This window comes from Hetaerina americana, unplaced genomic scaffold (assembly GCF_022747635.1).
Source record: "Hetaerina americana unplaced genomic scaffold, ioHetAmer1.1.p SCAF_9, whole genome shotgun sequence".
Taxonomy (NCBI): Eukaryota; Metazoa; Arthropoda; class Insecta; order Odonata; family Calopterygidae; genus Hetaerina; species Hetaerina americana.
Window position 1 is genome coordinate 35,528,497 of NW_027287538.1, and position 15,400 is coordinate 35,543,896.

Sequence of the window (15,400 nt, forward strand, 5' to 3'; positions counted from 1 at the left end):
TCTCTGGAAGAAGAAAATATAAGAAAGTTGAGAGAAAAAGATGTATTTCCCATTAAAAATACGAATACTATATATTCATGCGGTACAATGCGTTAGACATAAATCTTTTTTTAGGGTGCAAGGGTTTCTAGTTGAAGCATGTTTTTTATATTTGCAAATTCAACTACTTTTTCAAGGAAATTACAACGCCCTATGAAACTACTATTACGGCAATTGTTCTTACAAAGACAAATACCTAGCATCACCAATGGATATTTTCCGATAATAATGTTTAGGATTATTGGTATAATTGTGAATATTCACGAATTAATTCCTGGGTGTAATATAGTACGACATGAAAGCCGGAAAGTTCATATTATTCATCACTTTAATCTATTGCCGTGTGCCTACACCCATTTTATATTGTTCTACATGAGACAATAAAACTAGAAGCCTATTTATCAGCTAATATTTTCAACAACCTGGGTTAATTTAGCCAATGATTCAACTTATTTTTAACTCTATTAGGTACACCGGAAACTCAGTTGGCATCTTATCTTTTGCAAAGTTCATCATATATATAACACAGGCTGGGTTTTTCAATCTTATTATGTTAAGTTGGCACCTAAGTACTGCTAGAAAACTAGTGGGTATCTTTGTGAGTCAATATTTTGTTAAAAAATAATGCTCCACTTCAATTCCCTTCAACTTTGATTGGAAAAATTGAGTAAGGAATTCTATTGTATCCATATTAAATATTGTTTAATGTGCTGTAATTATTTCTCAGCTTCTTGCCTTGTTTTATGCTAGCTTTTATAAAATAAATGCATTTTTCGGAACCAATGGAGATTTCAATCCGCAATCGGTCATTTGTTCTACTACACTGCTTCTAATTGTCTGAAAATATTTTTTCAGGCATAATTTAATGACAGATTTATCTCATACAGTATTAGGATATTATCTTTATTTTATACATTTTTACTTTTTCTGATCGAATAAAAAAATCATAGGTTGTGGTTGTGGGCAGTGGTTCTAACCAGGTATAACCAGGTCTGTCGAGGACTTGCATCCGATTAGGAAACAGTTCTATATTACAACTGATGCCAGTGAATAATTCTCTTTAATAATAAACTAATAAACCTAGTTTAAGTCAAAAATCATTTTCAAGTATCGTAATCGAGAAAATCTTACGTGCAAGACATTTTCCTATTTGCATGTGCGTAGTTAATAAACCCCTTTTTTCCAGCGTAAATGATAACATCTACGTTGTTGCCATGCCCTCGTTTTTAAATTAGTTTTTCCAAGATGGTTAAAATGGAAATTGATGCGGACATTTTAAGTATTCAAGTAAAGTAGTTATTTCATAGAAACATTTGTATTATTCTTCGTAAAAACGGGACGCTTTTGCTGGTATGCATTTTTTCGTATCTAAAATAATTTACATAGGATATACATGATATCAATTCCGTGATAAAAAAGTTGTTTTGTTTCTATATTGAATATAAAAAATATCATTCAAATATAAAAGTTGAGAAATGAAAAATCCTGAAATTTTTGTCTTATTGTTTAATTGAAAAGTTTTTAAAATCAAAACATTCAGCCATACATGGTGGAAAAACGTTTCCACTTCATGTATAACAATGTAATCCTTCACATTTCAGTTTCTATTGTGAATATAATTATCACTTTATTTTAAAGTTTTGTTATACTTGCCAAAGTTTTATTTTTGTTGGTGGCATAAGCATAACTTTTCAAAACCCGTTGCTGAGGTAAAATGGTCGGTGTCTCGCAGATACCACATCTCATGGCTTATTTCCTCAAATTTGCGACTCTCGTCGTTCCCCTAGGTGAAGCTTCCTTGGACCGTTGTCATATTTGTTCCCCTTCTCTTACTCATTACCTTCTGCTAACATCGAGGCCTTGTCTCTCTAGCTGCATTAAATTGCCGTAATTTTCAATCTAGGGTTATGAAAATATGACTACAAGTATTTTGGAATTTTTGAAATTATATCGCGAATCCCCATGTATATTTAGTATTAAGCTTATGATTTTGCAAATTTCTTTCGGGGAAAACTAAGAATCATGCCTCAGGTTTGAGTGAAGGGATTGGTTAGCCTTAGAGTGGACCAAACAGCATGTGAAATTCATGCAGATCAGTCCCTGGTTCTGGTTCATATAAAATATCTGGTTCATAGAAAGGTTTGCGTAAAGCTGCGAGTGCCTCTTAATGACGCTTAGAGTCGGATTCGGGGCCTTAAGTAAAACATTACGGGGCTAAAAATCTTGTAATACAGCGCTCTACCCTCTGGGCTACTACAAAGTCCTCCAATATTGTGACTAAAATTTACGAATCTGTTGTGAATAAATTTTATATAGCGCATATTGTAAATAGAATATATCGTAAGAATCTTGGTGCGCAGTTATTTTCGTGGCATATGTGTTAATATAAGCGATATTGAACAGAATTATTGCAATTCAATTTATGTACAAAGATCATAGTAAAATTTTGTTGGCAGAAAATGATGAAAAATTTTGAAAGAGTGAATAAATGTTAATTTTCAACTTTTTACTTTAAATTTAATTATCTATGTAATATTCCGACGTATTCAATAACTGTTTTAAACAATGTATTCGAGTTACTTCAATTGGTTGATCTACCTGCGTCAGTCAAAGGATATAAACTAAAAGATCGATGGTAATCAATCGAAAAGAAATAATTTAAGAGTGGATAATTATTATGTACTGATTATCTTATATTCACGATACTTCAAAGCTATTTCTGAATTGAAGAGTTTTTCGACGCGTATTTGAACCGATAACATTTTTGCATTAAAGCTTAGGACGGATGATATTGTTTTCTTGACGCATGTCTTGGACTTGGGATGAACTTGCAATTCTTAAGAAGGGGTGTGGTTCATGAAGTCGTAAAGCGGGCACGGAACGGTGAAATGGTCGATGCGCGAGAGGAAGGAAAATGAAATGATAAAATAAAGTAAAAATCCCTCGGTTCATTTTCTAATCTTCTCGGGGAAATCCGAACCCTCCATTTCTTATCTCAAGTCACATATTCTAATAGGTTTATCCCCCGGATTCATCGCGTATTTAAGCTCGGAGATGTGATCCTTTCTCTATCTCTCTCTTTCCTTCTTCACTTACATCTTCCCACGCGTTCTCCCCCGATACCACCATTGCCTCCAGGCTCTTTACCTCATACCCTTACCCCGTACCTGTTCCACCCTTTATATACATTGCTTCATCCCCGCTTCAACCCCCCATCCCGCACCTGCCCCCATTGCTTCCATTCACCTCCTTCTTCCGACTCCGCGCCTATTTCCTTCCCTTTAAGTTTCCTCGTGGAGGACGGGTCCGGATATGCCGGCGGCCCCAGTTCGCATACGGCGCCGTCATTTGTCAGAGGGGAACATTTCTCCTCCCACAGCCTCCACTCCCCGAGCCTTTATTTTTCCCTCTCTCCTGAAACCCGTAAAACTGAAACCCCTTCCCACCAACATAAGGCTCCCTCAACTGCACAAGAATCCCCTCCCGTCCAGTGTTACCAACCGTATTGCCTTAGGCTCCCCCAACTCATATTTGGTGCGTTATCCTCTGGAAGTTGATGTGCACCATGGGGATGGGACTTTTGTGCGGACTCACGAAATTGTCATTGCCGTGTTTTTATATGCCGAGTTAACCCATAAAAATTGGTCGCATCAGTTAATCTGCGTTTTAAAATATTTATTGCGGAATGAACTTTCGGGTGAGGAGCTCTGATTGGATCAGTATTTATGGTATGAATCCTTTTCTTTATATCGGATTACTCTCGGTTAACCGGTTTCCAAGTTTGAAAGGGAAAATGTGCTATGGGCTTGATTAGCTGCGTTTATGGAACATATGAGTTGAGTTAAGAGAAATCTATTTGGCTGCCAGGAATAACTTGATTTTTCTTTTATTTTCACATATAAAACTTTCAACGGTTGCTATTATATCTTTTTGTTGAAATTTTAGGACTGGGGTAAAAATATGGAAACTAAAACAGACGGAAGAGTTTCTCTTTCAAACCTAAGGTTTCTCGTTATTAACTTCACGATATTTATTTAATTTAATTAGTGCTCTTTGCATATTTCGAATTTTCATTATATAGTTAAACGTTTTGATTCATCTGTCATTCGGTCTTCCCAGCTTAAGGTTATAGTTGAAAAATCTTTAAAATATTAGACCTGGTGGACCTGATACACGAGGAAGCCTTAGACAGGTTCCATTGAAAAAGAATACCCGATTGCGATACAGTCAGTCAATTTAGATAGATTAAATTAATACTATTTTTGAGTGCGCTTAAAGTTAGCGGTAACCACTTACTCACTTAAAAGTTTCCGTTCACTAGATTAACACGCTTATTGCAGGAATAATTATCATTTTAATAATTTTAATAGGAATATTGTAGGGATAATTATTAGGAATAATTTTCCTGGTACTGCTTTACTCGATTTAATGTAAGTTTATTGCATTTAGGTCGAAAACTACTTGTGTATAAATGCTTCCAACCGTGAGCTGTTTCATCCGACGCAGTTTAGTAATACGCAGAGAAGAACAAGAAAATAGGGTCATTTTTTATAAAACATGATATTTGAACTCGTGGAAAAAGGGTACAAATAAATTTAAATGCATCGATGGAAACTAGTATTCACCTAGGAGAGGAATCGATAAAATGATATAATTGAGTTTAGTATAAGGGAATTACATTTTGTTGAGATTTTGATATGATTATTTCATTGTTACCATTTTCGTACAAACGCTATCACAATAACGATGAAAGGGAGCGACTACATGACGATCATTCCGATGTGACATATTAAAATTTTACTTTTTGAGATATAAAAATGTAATCTTCATCAAACAGTTATTCGACAATCGAATCAACTTAATGATCTAATAAATTACGAAAAAAGCAAATACTAGTGTAAATGTAAAAGAGTGGGGTATTCGTATTATGAAAGCCAAAACAAAAATATCAAATGTAATTAAATTTGAGACGAAAACGCATATTTCAGGCCTTCATATAATAAAATGCATAAAATATGATCGTCGAGTTATCATTTACAGAATGCGAGACATAAATTCCACCGCCAACAAATATAGATAGCATAATATGCGAGATATATGAGCTAAGAGAAAACACAATGAGACTTGATAAAAGGAGAAAACAATACTATTTAGCGAGGTGAGAAAAAATATATCAACGCTTATAATGAAAACAATAGCAATCAATAATTTACATTTTATCTTTTACGCTGACGCGTTTTGTTGTTTTTTTGGAGTAATTCGCGTAAATTATTACTGTCACCACCTGTATGGGCGTAAGTTTGTTTAGATTAAATGCATTAATTTTTCCGCGGATGAAATTTAAATAAAACGTTACCAAGTTAGTAAAAATGGTTAATTTAGGTTTAAGCGTGATCCAATCAACGAAGCAAACGAGTAAAATGGAGAAACTGTAATACGATCACTGGCGCTCGACTTCCGTTTCTGCTTTTTCAATCCACTCAGATTTCTTTGAGGCGGATTCATACGTTCCTTAACTAAGATGTTTCACTTCAATTTGTTGGAGCTTAACTCCAAGTACGTAAGGCAGAGGTTGGCAGCACTTTATTCCCAAGTTTCCATTGACCCCTAACTCCGAAGCCTTTAACTTTGCCTCAATTTCTCTCCCCTTCCATTCCGAAGCACCTTCCGCTTCTCTTTCTTTTCCCTTCCCACCCCTCTCCTCCCTGGTCTCCCGCACCCTCGTCTCGCTACTCTCCGCCTTCGAGGAGTGAGTGTCACCAACATGTGATTCCCACTACGCCATGTTCGCACGACCCTGGCGCCATGCCGCACTCATCCCTTATCCGTCGGAGATAGGCAATTATTCCTTGTTGTCCTATCACCATCAACTTCCATTTTACGTGTCTCGACCTCCCTCCGTTTCACTCGCCTAAAGAGTGGGGATTGGTGTTCCTGCATGTACCCTGACCATTTGGGAAAATTTCTCCTTTCTATTTATGGACGATTCATCTTTCTTGCTAGGCTCCGAACGGTATTATTTTTGACGAAGGAAAAGATACTTTCCACCTTTTTTTTTCTTTAAGCCTGATAGAAAAATATACGCTAATAGGACACATGGTGCAAATTGAATTGTTTTTTCTAAGGAGTCAACACCGCTCGGAATGAATATTCGGTTTATATTTAATTCAAAGATATTCTTCAACTAATTGAGATTAACATAATACATTAAATTTTTCTCAATTGTTTGCAAAGTGCGAATATTAGCTGCATTTACAGGATCTGTATTGGGCAACACGTAACCTTTATATATCCTTTCTCAATATGAAAAAGTAAGCATTTTATATTTATTCACTGATATATGAAAAAGAGGTCCAAGTGGTTAGATGATGAAGTATATGCGTGTGGGGAAACTTTATCAAAACGAAATATGATGAAAAACTATGATGCAAAATTTTACCCTTTTGGCTTATAAATTTTTGTGTTCAACCATGGGAGCAAACTTTTATCAAGTGAGATATCATTTAAATTAAATAATTTTAGGTTGGTTTTCATGATCCACCAGTCAAGCCCCTTTTTAGAAATTGAATGATGAGATTTGATTTTTAGAATATCAGTATGATGCAGATGTATAATCAAATTCAGTAGTAAACTAAGTAGTCAGGACCTACACAATTCTGTGATATGAATAACTGTTTCTTCTATTCAAAATGGAAGTATTTGAATAAAGACATATTTATTTGCGATTTCTTAATTAATAATTTTTTGAAACTTCAATAGGGAAAGAACATTGGTGAGATCATCAAAGGTATCAGATTAAAGCTGCCCTGGGTGAAGCACATAAGAAATGTGGATAAATACACTCTGCCATGCCTTTTTAGTTAATCTTACTTATAACTATGGTAAAAGGATTTTTTTACGTGATCAGATCTATTTCAATGAAAAAATGTTGTAATTTTTGGCCAAGTCTTGAAATAGTTTTCCTCAATATTTGAAAGCCCGAGCGATAATTGGCGAATTTCAAAACAATTTTTCTCAACAAAATTAGGTATTTAATGTTCACAGTTAAATTATTTGTCACGACCCGAAAATAATGCGAGCCACAGAGTCTATGGCCACATTCAAACATGGCTCGTGAATGAATAATATTACGTGTATAATCAATTTCATTTCAATTCCTATTTTCGTTGTCAAACATCATTAATTCCATAGCGGAAACAACGGAGTATCAGTGCATGTATTCTTTTCAGTCAGGGTGAGAGACAAGAACCGCGATCGTAATTTCACGAAATGCACCGACTTTTGTTTCCACCTCGAGGATTTCTCATGAAACACCGCGGAGTCGTATTTTGGGCATTTCCCACCATCCATCCCCCCCCCCCTGAACCCCAGGTGAGGGTAGGAACATCTCCATCTTCCTCTCATAAACAGCGACCTCCCACCCCTCCACCCCACCGCCTCGAAACCTTGGGCACTATATATCAGAATACTAGTAGTCGCTTTGGGGGACGCGCGGCGCGAGACGGAGCAAAGGAGTTGTTTGTCAGCAGCAACAATAACAAGAGAGCCCCACGGAGAAGAAGACAACAGCGTCAAGCAGCCTCGGTGGCAACCAACAGCCCTACCGGGAAAGGGAATGGCGTCGCCGGCGAGTGTAACTAAGCACCGTCCCTCAATCTTTGGATCGCGGTCGCATTGTTGGGCGCTTGTGTATAAATATTACCCGAGCCATCCGGAACATTTCTCATGCAAAGGGTGGCACATTTAAGGGCTTTGGTGGTGCGGGAGAAGGATGGGGGACAAGGGGAGGCGGAAGACCTATTGTTGGCCTGATGGATATCTACTCTGTTCCGCGCAGCTCCGAGCATGCGAAGGTTCTAGGAGTGCTTGCGGCCAACTATCTATCAATGAACGAACCGATTCGTCTTATCTCGCCACTAACCCTACCCCTAATCTCGAAACGTCGGCTCCCGGTCTCAAACGGCATCATCACGACACAAACCCTTCATTTGTTTCATCATATCTCAACTCATATGGAGGCGGATATCCTCGGCTTCCGTCGTTTTATCACAATGATATTTCTATATCGGTGCTATCGTCAATTTCTTATTCCTCATGTGGGTACCGTCGTTTACTAATTGTCACAGGTATTCAACTATTAAGTTCTTAAATTCCGAACTATTTCGATGATGAAAATATTTACATCTACCCAACTCCCCGTATACCGCCGAAAAGGAGTGTGGCGGTCGGTGTTGGGACAGCATGCATATAAGCGGAAATATTGGCTCATACATTCATTATACTATATATTAGCCAATGTGAAAATGCGCCCATATACATGAACATACAAATATACTCACCACGCAAAAATTGTTATCTGCTTGACTAATTTGAAGTTTTAATCTATGAGTTGATTTTTACGAGCTCTTAAATCCGATTTTCTTTCGATTACGTGTCCTATGAATGACAAATGAATCTTTGAATCTGTTGGAGACCGCAAGAAAACTCGGGTGTCCTGTACTTTTCTAACTCTTTGTCTCTCTATGTTGCCTGTTCTACGCTTGGACCAAGTAGATCCCAACTTAATTTCTCCAACATATCCGCCATGCTTAATTTATTCTGAAAGAATTTGTTAAGGGAAATATCCGTTTATCTCAGAATCTTATGGAATTTCTTAATCATCATTTCCTGCGATGTATTTTGACCACAAATTCGCAAAATTTGAGTCACTTGTGTTTAACCACCTGTGGACTAAATTTAAGATCTTAACTCCACGTCAAGTTCAAATAGAGCATTAGTGAATTTGAATATGAATTAATTTCTCATACAATATATGCAAACGTGCGAAAATCAAATTCCATGTATACAAACGTGAACTCACTCGTTTAAACACAACGTGTTCAGAATCTAAGCTTAAAATACTACCAGGAGGCAATATGAACTCATAGTATTGGTTCTTACAGAAAGAATTCGTTTATCTTGAATAGCATGATCTAAAATACCGCATTATTTCTAGATGATTTATTTGTATAACAAGGGAATGCAAAAATTCTTCCACCTAATTGTATTAATGAAGTTCAGAAAGAAGCGTTATTCATATCGAAGTCATTTTACGGAGGGGAATAGCCATGAAATTCATGTTTATTCTATCTCAAAAAATATTAATATTCCAAGTTTACCCTTATACCGTGTATTCATAATAGTTGAGATGGTTGCTATTCTGGAGAGTAACTAGTTGTGGGGTTACTGATGCGGGGGTCAGCGAAAATAATTTTCAAGGTTGGCGAAGAAAATTTAAATTATTACGAAGTATTTTAGTGGAGTAAGATCAATATGAGTTCTTGTTTTCTTAACAAAAATTTCAAATATTCATATAAATAATTAATTATAATATCCTAATATATGATAATCGAAGATATTTCTCTTTTTTCAGTATTTGCAAAATATCATAAGACCTTGCTCAAGAGTTACCGACTCAAGGTTGGAAAAAAGTAGTTTTTCACTTCCGTCAAATTCCTAAAATGCAATAATTATTATAAACAGTATACAGTAATGAAAAATACTTCTTTCGTGCGAGACATAAAAGGATGTTCTAAGTCTTTAATGTTTGGCTTCAATATTTAACCAACATGTTTTCATATCAATTTAACCAAATATTCAGTCGGATTTATTCTGTTTTTTTCAAAATTAATAACAAAATTGTTACCTGTCATTTTTCGTCTCTTAAATGTACGAGTGTGTTGTAATTACCCAACATAGATACTTTTACGTAACTGTTATGAATTTTCTATATCTTACTTTCGTAAAACGGCTTTAAAATTATCCTTGATGCGTAAGACATAGAGGATTAAAATATGTTATCGTAACACATTGGTTCCCCTCCATAAACTTGCGCTAATTGTAATCTAAAGTGAACGCACTAAGAATTAACTAAAAAAAATGACGGAAAGAAGATCGGTAACTCTAGCTAAAAAAATTTTTAACAATGAGAAATCTTGCAGTATTGATTTGTGAACATGAACTTACCGAGAGAGAGTTTTATTATTAATTACGGATTATTAAACAATTTCCTCAATTGACGTTAAATATAGTTAAACATACAGTTCCATTAAGTATGAGGAGAGTTTGAGTGGTTGTAATTAAGGTAGTGTTCCTCAATACCAAATTCCGCTCCTTTAATATATATATATATAATATTTATATTTACTAACGTTGTATTAACCAACCTAAATGACCATGTTTTTGCGTGCGAATGATTCATAAGTTCGGTAAAATTACAGATTAATACTCTGAATTTTTTTGCAAAAAAATTAGTTTACCATAATATTAAATAGTATCCAAGTTATTAAGATCGTTTTTTCTAATTAAAAAAGTTGCCATTTCGTGTCTTAAATATTTTCAGTATTATTTTATGACCGGACATAAAAGCTACAATTTTTCTTGCATTCAACGTATTCTATAAATAATCTAATGTTTTCCGTATTCATCCTTCTTTTTTCAACTGCAACTGTATTCCACTATCGTTGACGTATAATTTTTCGTCCCTTTTGCAATGCCTTATTCAGATGCCACCACTTAGGCCACTAGTTCTTAGCCATCTACCAAATATTTATGTGGGTACAATGGCTTGTTATTGCAAAGAGTAATAAAAAATAGAATGAGTGCAGTTATGAGCGATCAATTCCGAGGCTCTCTTAATGGAAAAAGACCTTGCGTAAAAACTAAAGAATTTTATAGGCAAATTGTTCCACTTACATTTGGAGTCCCCAAGAGATCTTACTTGAGAGTCCTTGAGAAAAAGTAATTGCCCTTATATTGTTCCGCATCTATATTAATAGCTTTTTGTACAACTTCGTTTTAAGCTTACCTCTTTTTCAAGCACATTATTAGACCAACTTTTCTCATGGATTTCAATCTCACATGCATAGTGATAACCAGTTAATATAATGGCTTTGTGTAAACTATATTATAATATGTATTCACCTCTCATATCTAAAATGGCGTATTTATCGAGATCCATCCATATTCTACCAAAATGTATTTCGTGATAATCCGATCTAGGCATGTGTCTCTGTACCAATTGTGCCCATCGAACCTTGAAGGTCCTTTCTTGTTCCTAAAAAAGGTGTCCACCCTCAGAGTTCCGAAAAATGCTGACGTCTGCACTTCTAAGTGCAATTCAGCCTTTGAATAATTTGACAGTCTTTTGCTTCAATTACTTGGCATCGACGCCTCCGATTGAGGGATGGACTCCAATCAAAATGGTTGAACAAGTTAGGCGACTCACGAATGCACACGTGACAAGTGGGCTGCATACCCACGCCTGGTGGGTTGAAAAACTCGCCCTTTGTACACCCACCCGTAGCTGCATGAATGGAGGATGTTCCAATGAAACTTTTACCACGACTTATTCCTTTTAAACATTGAAACATGGAGTGAACCCTTACTTTTCGCACCATTTTTCACGACCATAATTGGTATTTCACTAATCATTACGGAAGTAGTGTTAGGTATGGAATAGGAATTGGCATAAGTAACGTGATTCTTTAGAAATAGGAAGCTTAAAATAATTATTGGAGTTGGGGAACAGGGAAAACAGTTCAGTTATATGGGAAGTGTTTTGGATGATGTGGGCAGTGTGGAGGGAATATAAAAAGAATTACGATAGGTAAAGAAGAATCTACCAAGAGGCGACAGCTGTTGACGGAGAGTCCCTTTAGATAAACACACAAAAAATTCCAGTGAGAACTTTAATATGAACCGCAGTTTAGTATGGTTGAGAAACTTGATCGTTGAGGCAGAAGGACAAGAATCGATTTGGGGCCTTTGACTTGTGAGTGAGGAGAAGAATGGAAAACCTGCAAAAGAAAGGTGAGCAAAGAGAGAAATTTGTTTTCGGGAAAATTTTGATGAAGGCAGTACAAATGGATACGGGAGATTAGGAGAAGCAATGGAAATTTTAAGTTGGTAGTGGGGAGGAAAATGCTGGAAAAGTGAGGTAGAGGGAAGAAAAGAATGAATTGGTCATCATTAAGGAAATTTCAAATATATGCTGTTGAAACCATTCGTTTTTTGAATAGACAAAATATTTGGATTGGACTAATGTAACGTGCTCAAATACTTGTATTTAGAGGGAGAAATACCTTGGTTGAAGCTTGAGGCTGGATGTTATGGGATCACCGACACGATCCTTTCTTTTTATTGCGCTACGCATTATTATTACCGCTTTTATTACGAAAGCCAGCAATATTTGATGTGTAAAAAATGTCAACTTTAGAATAGTCTTGATCATAATTCATAACCGTAAATATTAGAGTTAATTGCCATGCTTATCTTATTAATGGTCTCACCGAATTATTTTTGAATATTGAGAAATATACGTAAAGCAGATGAATGATCAAGTTCTCTGCCATCGTAAGTAATAAGGAACACGGTTCCGCATATGCATCTCAAGGGCCAATTTAAAGAACGGTGCTTCTCATGAAGAGGGGATTGCAAAACGTGTTCTGCTTATGAAAGTATTTGTTCTTCAAAATATTCGTAAACGTTACTTAAAATTCCGGTAGCAGTTTTTATTCAATACAAATTAATTCGTTGAGACTCTGACTGAGACTCTTTTTCGTCAGGTGGACGGAGAAGCATTTAATTGAAATATTGAAATATATATCGGATATTTTAAAGATGAAAAGAGCCCATTTATTGATTATTTTGCTGTGTTATGACCAAAAAATTATCAATGTTGTTGTACCAAAAATAACACTTTTTACCTTCGTAACGAATTGTAGCGCAACAACGTTCGGCGACAGTTTTGAAAGTTATTTCCTACTGCGGATGTAAGAATATTAATTTCCTCATTATGGTTGTGATTGTGTAATTATATGGCATTAAAACTTGTTTATATTTAAGATTTTGCAACAGTTACATGTCCTAAGATCAATAACAACAAACATTTGTTTTTAAGCCACTAAAAATGACGTTTCCAGCATTTTACTGATATCTGAAACTGAGAGAGACTTCAGCATTAAAATTGAGGCGATGTCTCATGTGAAGTGTGATTCTTGTGATGAAAAATGGATAATGGCAAGAGTTTAAAAACTCGAATTTAGAAACAAACCAAAGGCGTAGGATTTAAAGATATTTCATAATTGACGGCGAGGCACTTGAAAAATCATATCCACAGCTGCGCTATACAAAGTGTACAAAATTTGATTATTGGGAAAGAATGGTAAAAACGTTTTGATTAGTTACAAATATTTCACAGATTTGCAAACTTCACGTAAAGAAGAAACCATGTGGAATGATACCCTGGTTTGCGAATTTCCGAAGACCCAAGATTCACGAACCAAAATTATGGAGGGTTAGGGTATGGCATTTGGTCCCCCTCTTTTTTGTGAATAATAAAATGGGCGCCAGCCAAAACTTGAAGGCGTGGAGTTTGCTAGATCTCCGTTCTTCACTTCCTTACAGTCGGCCCTAGCGTAGAAAACGTCCCCCGTTCTGCTTAGGCTCAGCAATACACATGGCACTCCATATCTATTATCAGATTACAGCATACAATACCTGAACTGAGATAAAAGAGTGTAAAAACCATAGAATTCATATTTAGGATGCATCAGTTGGTGTTTTAACATATCTTAGGGCCGTATTCCAAGATGACACTCTTTCCTCAACCCTTCGATAGAGAATTTGCTTGGGCGAGTGGAAAAAGTCATCCCTCCTGCGACTTAAAAGTTCGCACTTTTTCGCGTTCGCGTTTTTTCGCGTTTTTTAAACGTCCCTTTTCCAACTACTCAATTTTTAGGGATTCTTAACGAAATTTGAAACATTCTTATGCTTATTATTCACGGTTAATGTTACATTTCATCAAGTTTCGAACAAAATCATACAACATATGGTCTAATTGTTTTTCATCAATGTCTACTTTTTAATATTAATACACTTTTCCAATATGCATTTAAGCTTCTATTTTAATACAATAAACGAAATTGCATACCAAATTAATGTATCTAAAGTTGCATTTTTGGCTAGCTCTTTTAAATTCAGTAATAAAATTATATTCACAACAAACCACTGTTTATAATGTCGTATTTACTCAGTCTTTCTAGTACGTTTGCGTATGCTATTACAACTTTAACTTTCAATTATTTACTTTAAAACTCGATTGCTAACATTTATACTATTCTTGTAAAACGCGTTGTAATGATTCCAAACCAGCACAATGTTTCGGAACTCGTTGTTCAGATATCTACTCCCTGAACTCTCTGATGTTAGCTGAACCTGAAGTTTCCAACGGTGTCAAAGGGGCTGCATAGCATATTCTGAGCGGTTATAGACACAATTATAAATGAATAAATATTTCATTTAAAGAAATCAGCCAAAATGATTGTTTATCAAAATCCAAGCTCTTCTCACTTAAGCTCGGGAGCGTTATGCATGATTTATACGTTGAAAAAGAGAATATAGCAACGCATTCCGACATCATGCGTTTGATCGAGGATGAATCCTCTGTGTAGGGTACCCTTGTCTGCCCTCCTTTTTGCAGGCCCGTTGCAGGATTGAAGGGCCGCAGTGGAGGAAGGTTAACGTCCGAAAACACCGTGGAGGGTTGGCCGACCCGAATAGTGACGTAGAGCCGAGATGGAGAGGGGTATTCATCCCTCTAGGAGCGTCTTCGAGTATGGCCCTTAAGCATTTCAAGCCATATCCTGGGGATGAGGATCCCCTCTAAAATTTGAGGTGCATGACCTCTGCCTCAATTGACCTATTAGCCCCAAAGTCATCGCTTATAATAACGCTGATTGGTGTCAGCAGTCTTAATTATTAGCAGATTGGTGTCAGCAACTCTTATTTATTCATTAGCACGAATTATTAAGTTTAGCCGAATCTTCCGGTAATTTAGACAGATAAAATGACAGTGTGAACAATATAGAATAGCTGTATTCATGAACCGTTGAGGTTTCTTCGTAATTTCTATTCCGTTGAGGATAGTCAGTAATATTTGTCACACAGTCATATGCTAATTGATACCAAATCGCGACTTACATCCAAAGAAAACCTGAGACGTACTTAGTTCACGTATGTAAATTATATATATATATATATATATATATATATATATATATAAGTAATATATATATATATGATTATATATATATGATTACTTCTATATCTTCAGAGGAAGACGGATTGTTTCCGTCGAAATATCAAGAAATAACGTGTGAGTGTTCTTCTTTTTTTGTTTCTATATTGTGTGTTACTGTGTATTGTACTATTCGGCACTTCCGTGTTACGTCTACGAAAGCATATATATATATATATATATATATATATATATATATATATATATATATATATATATATATATATACGTACGTGTAAGTAT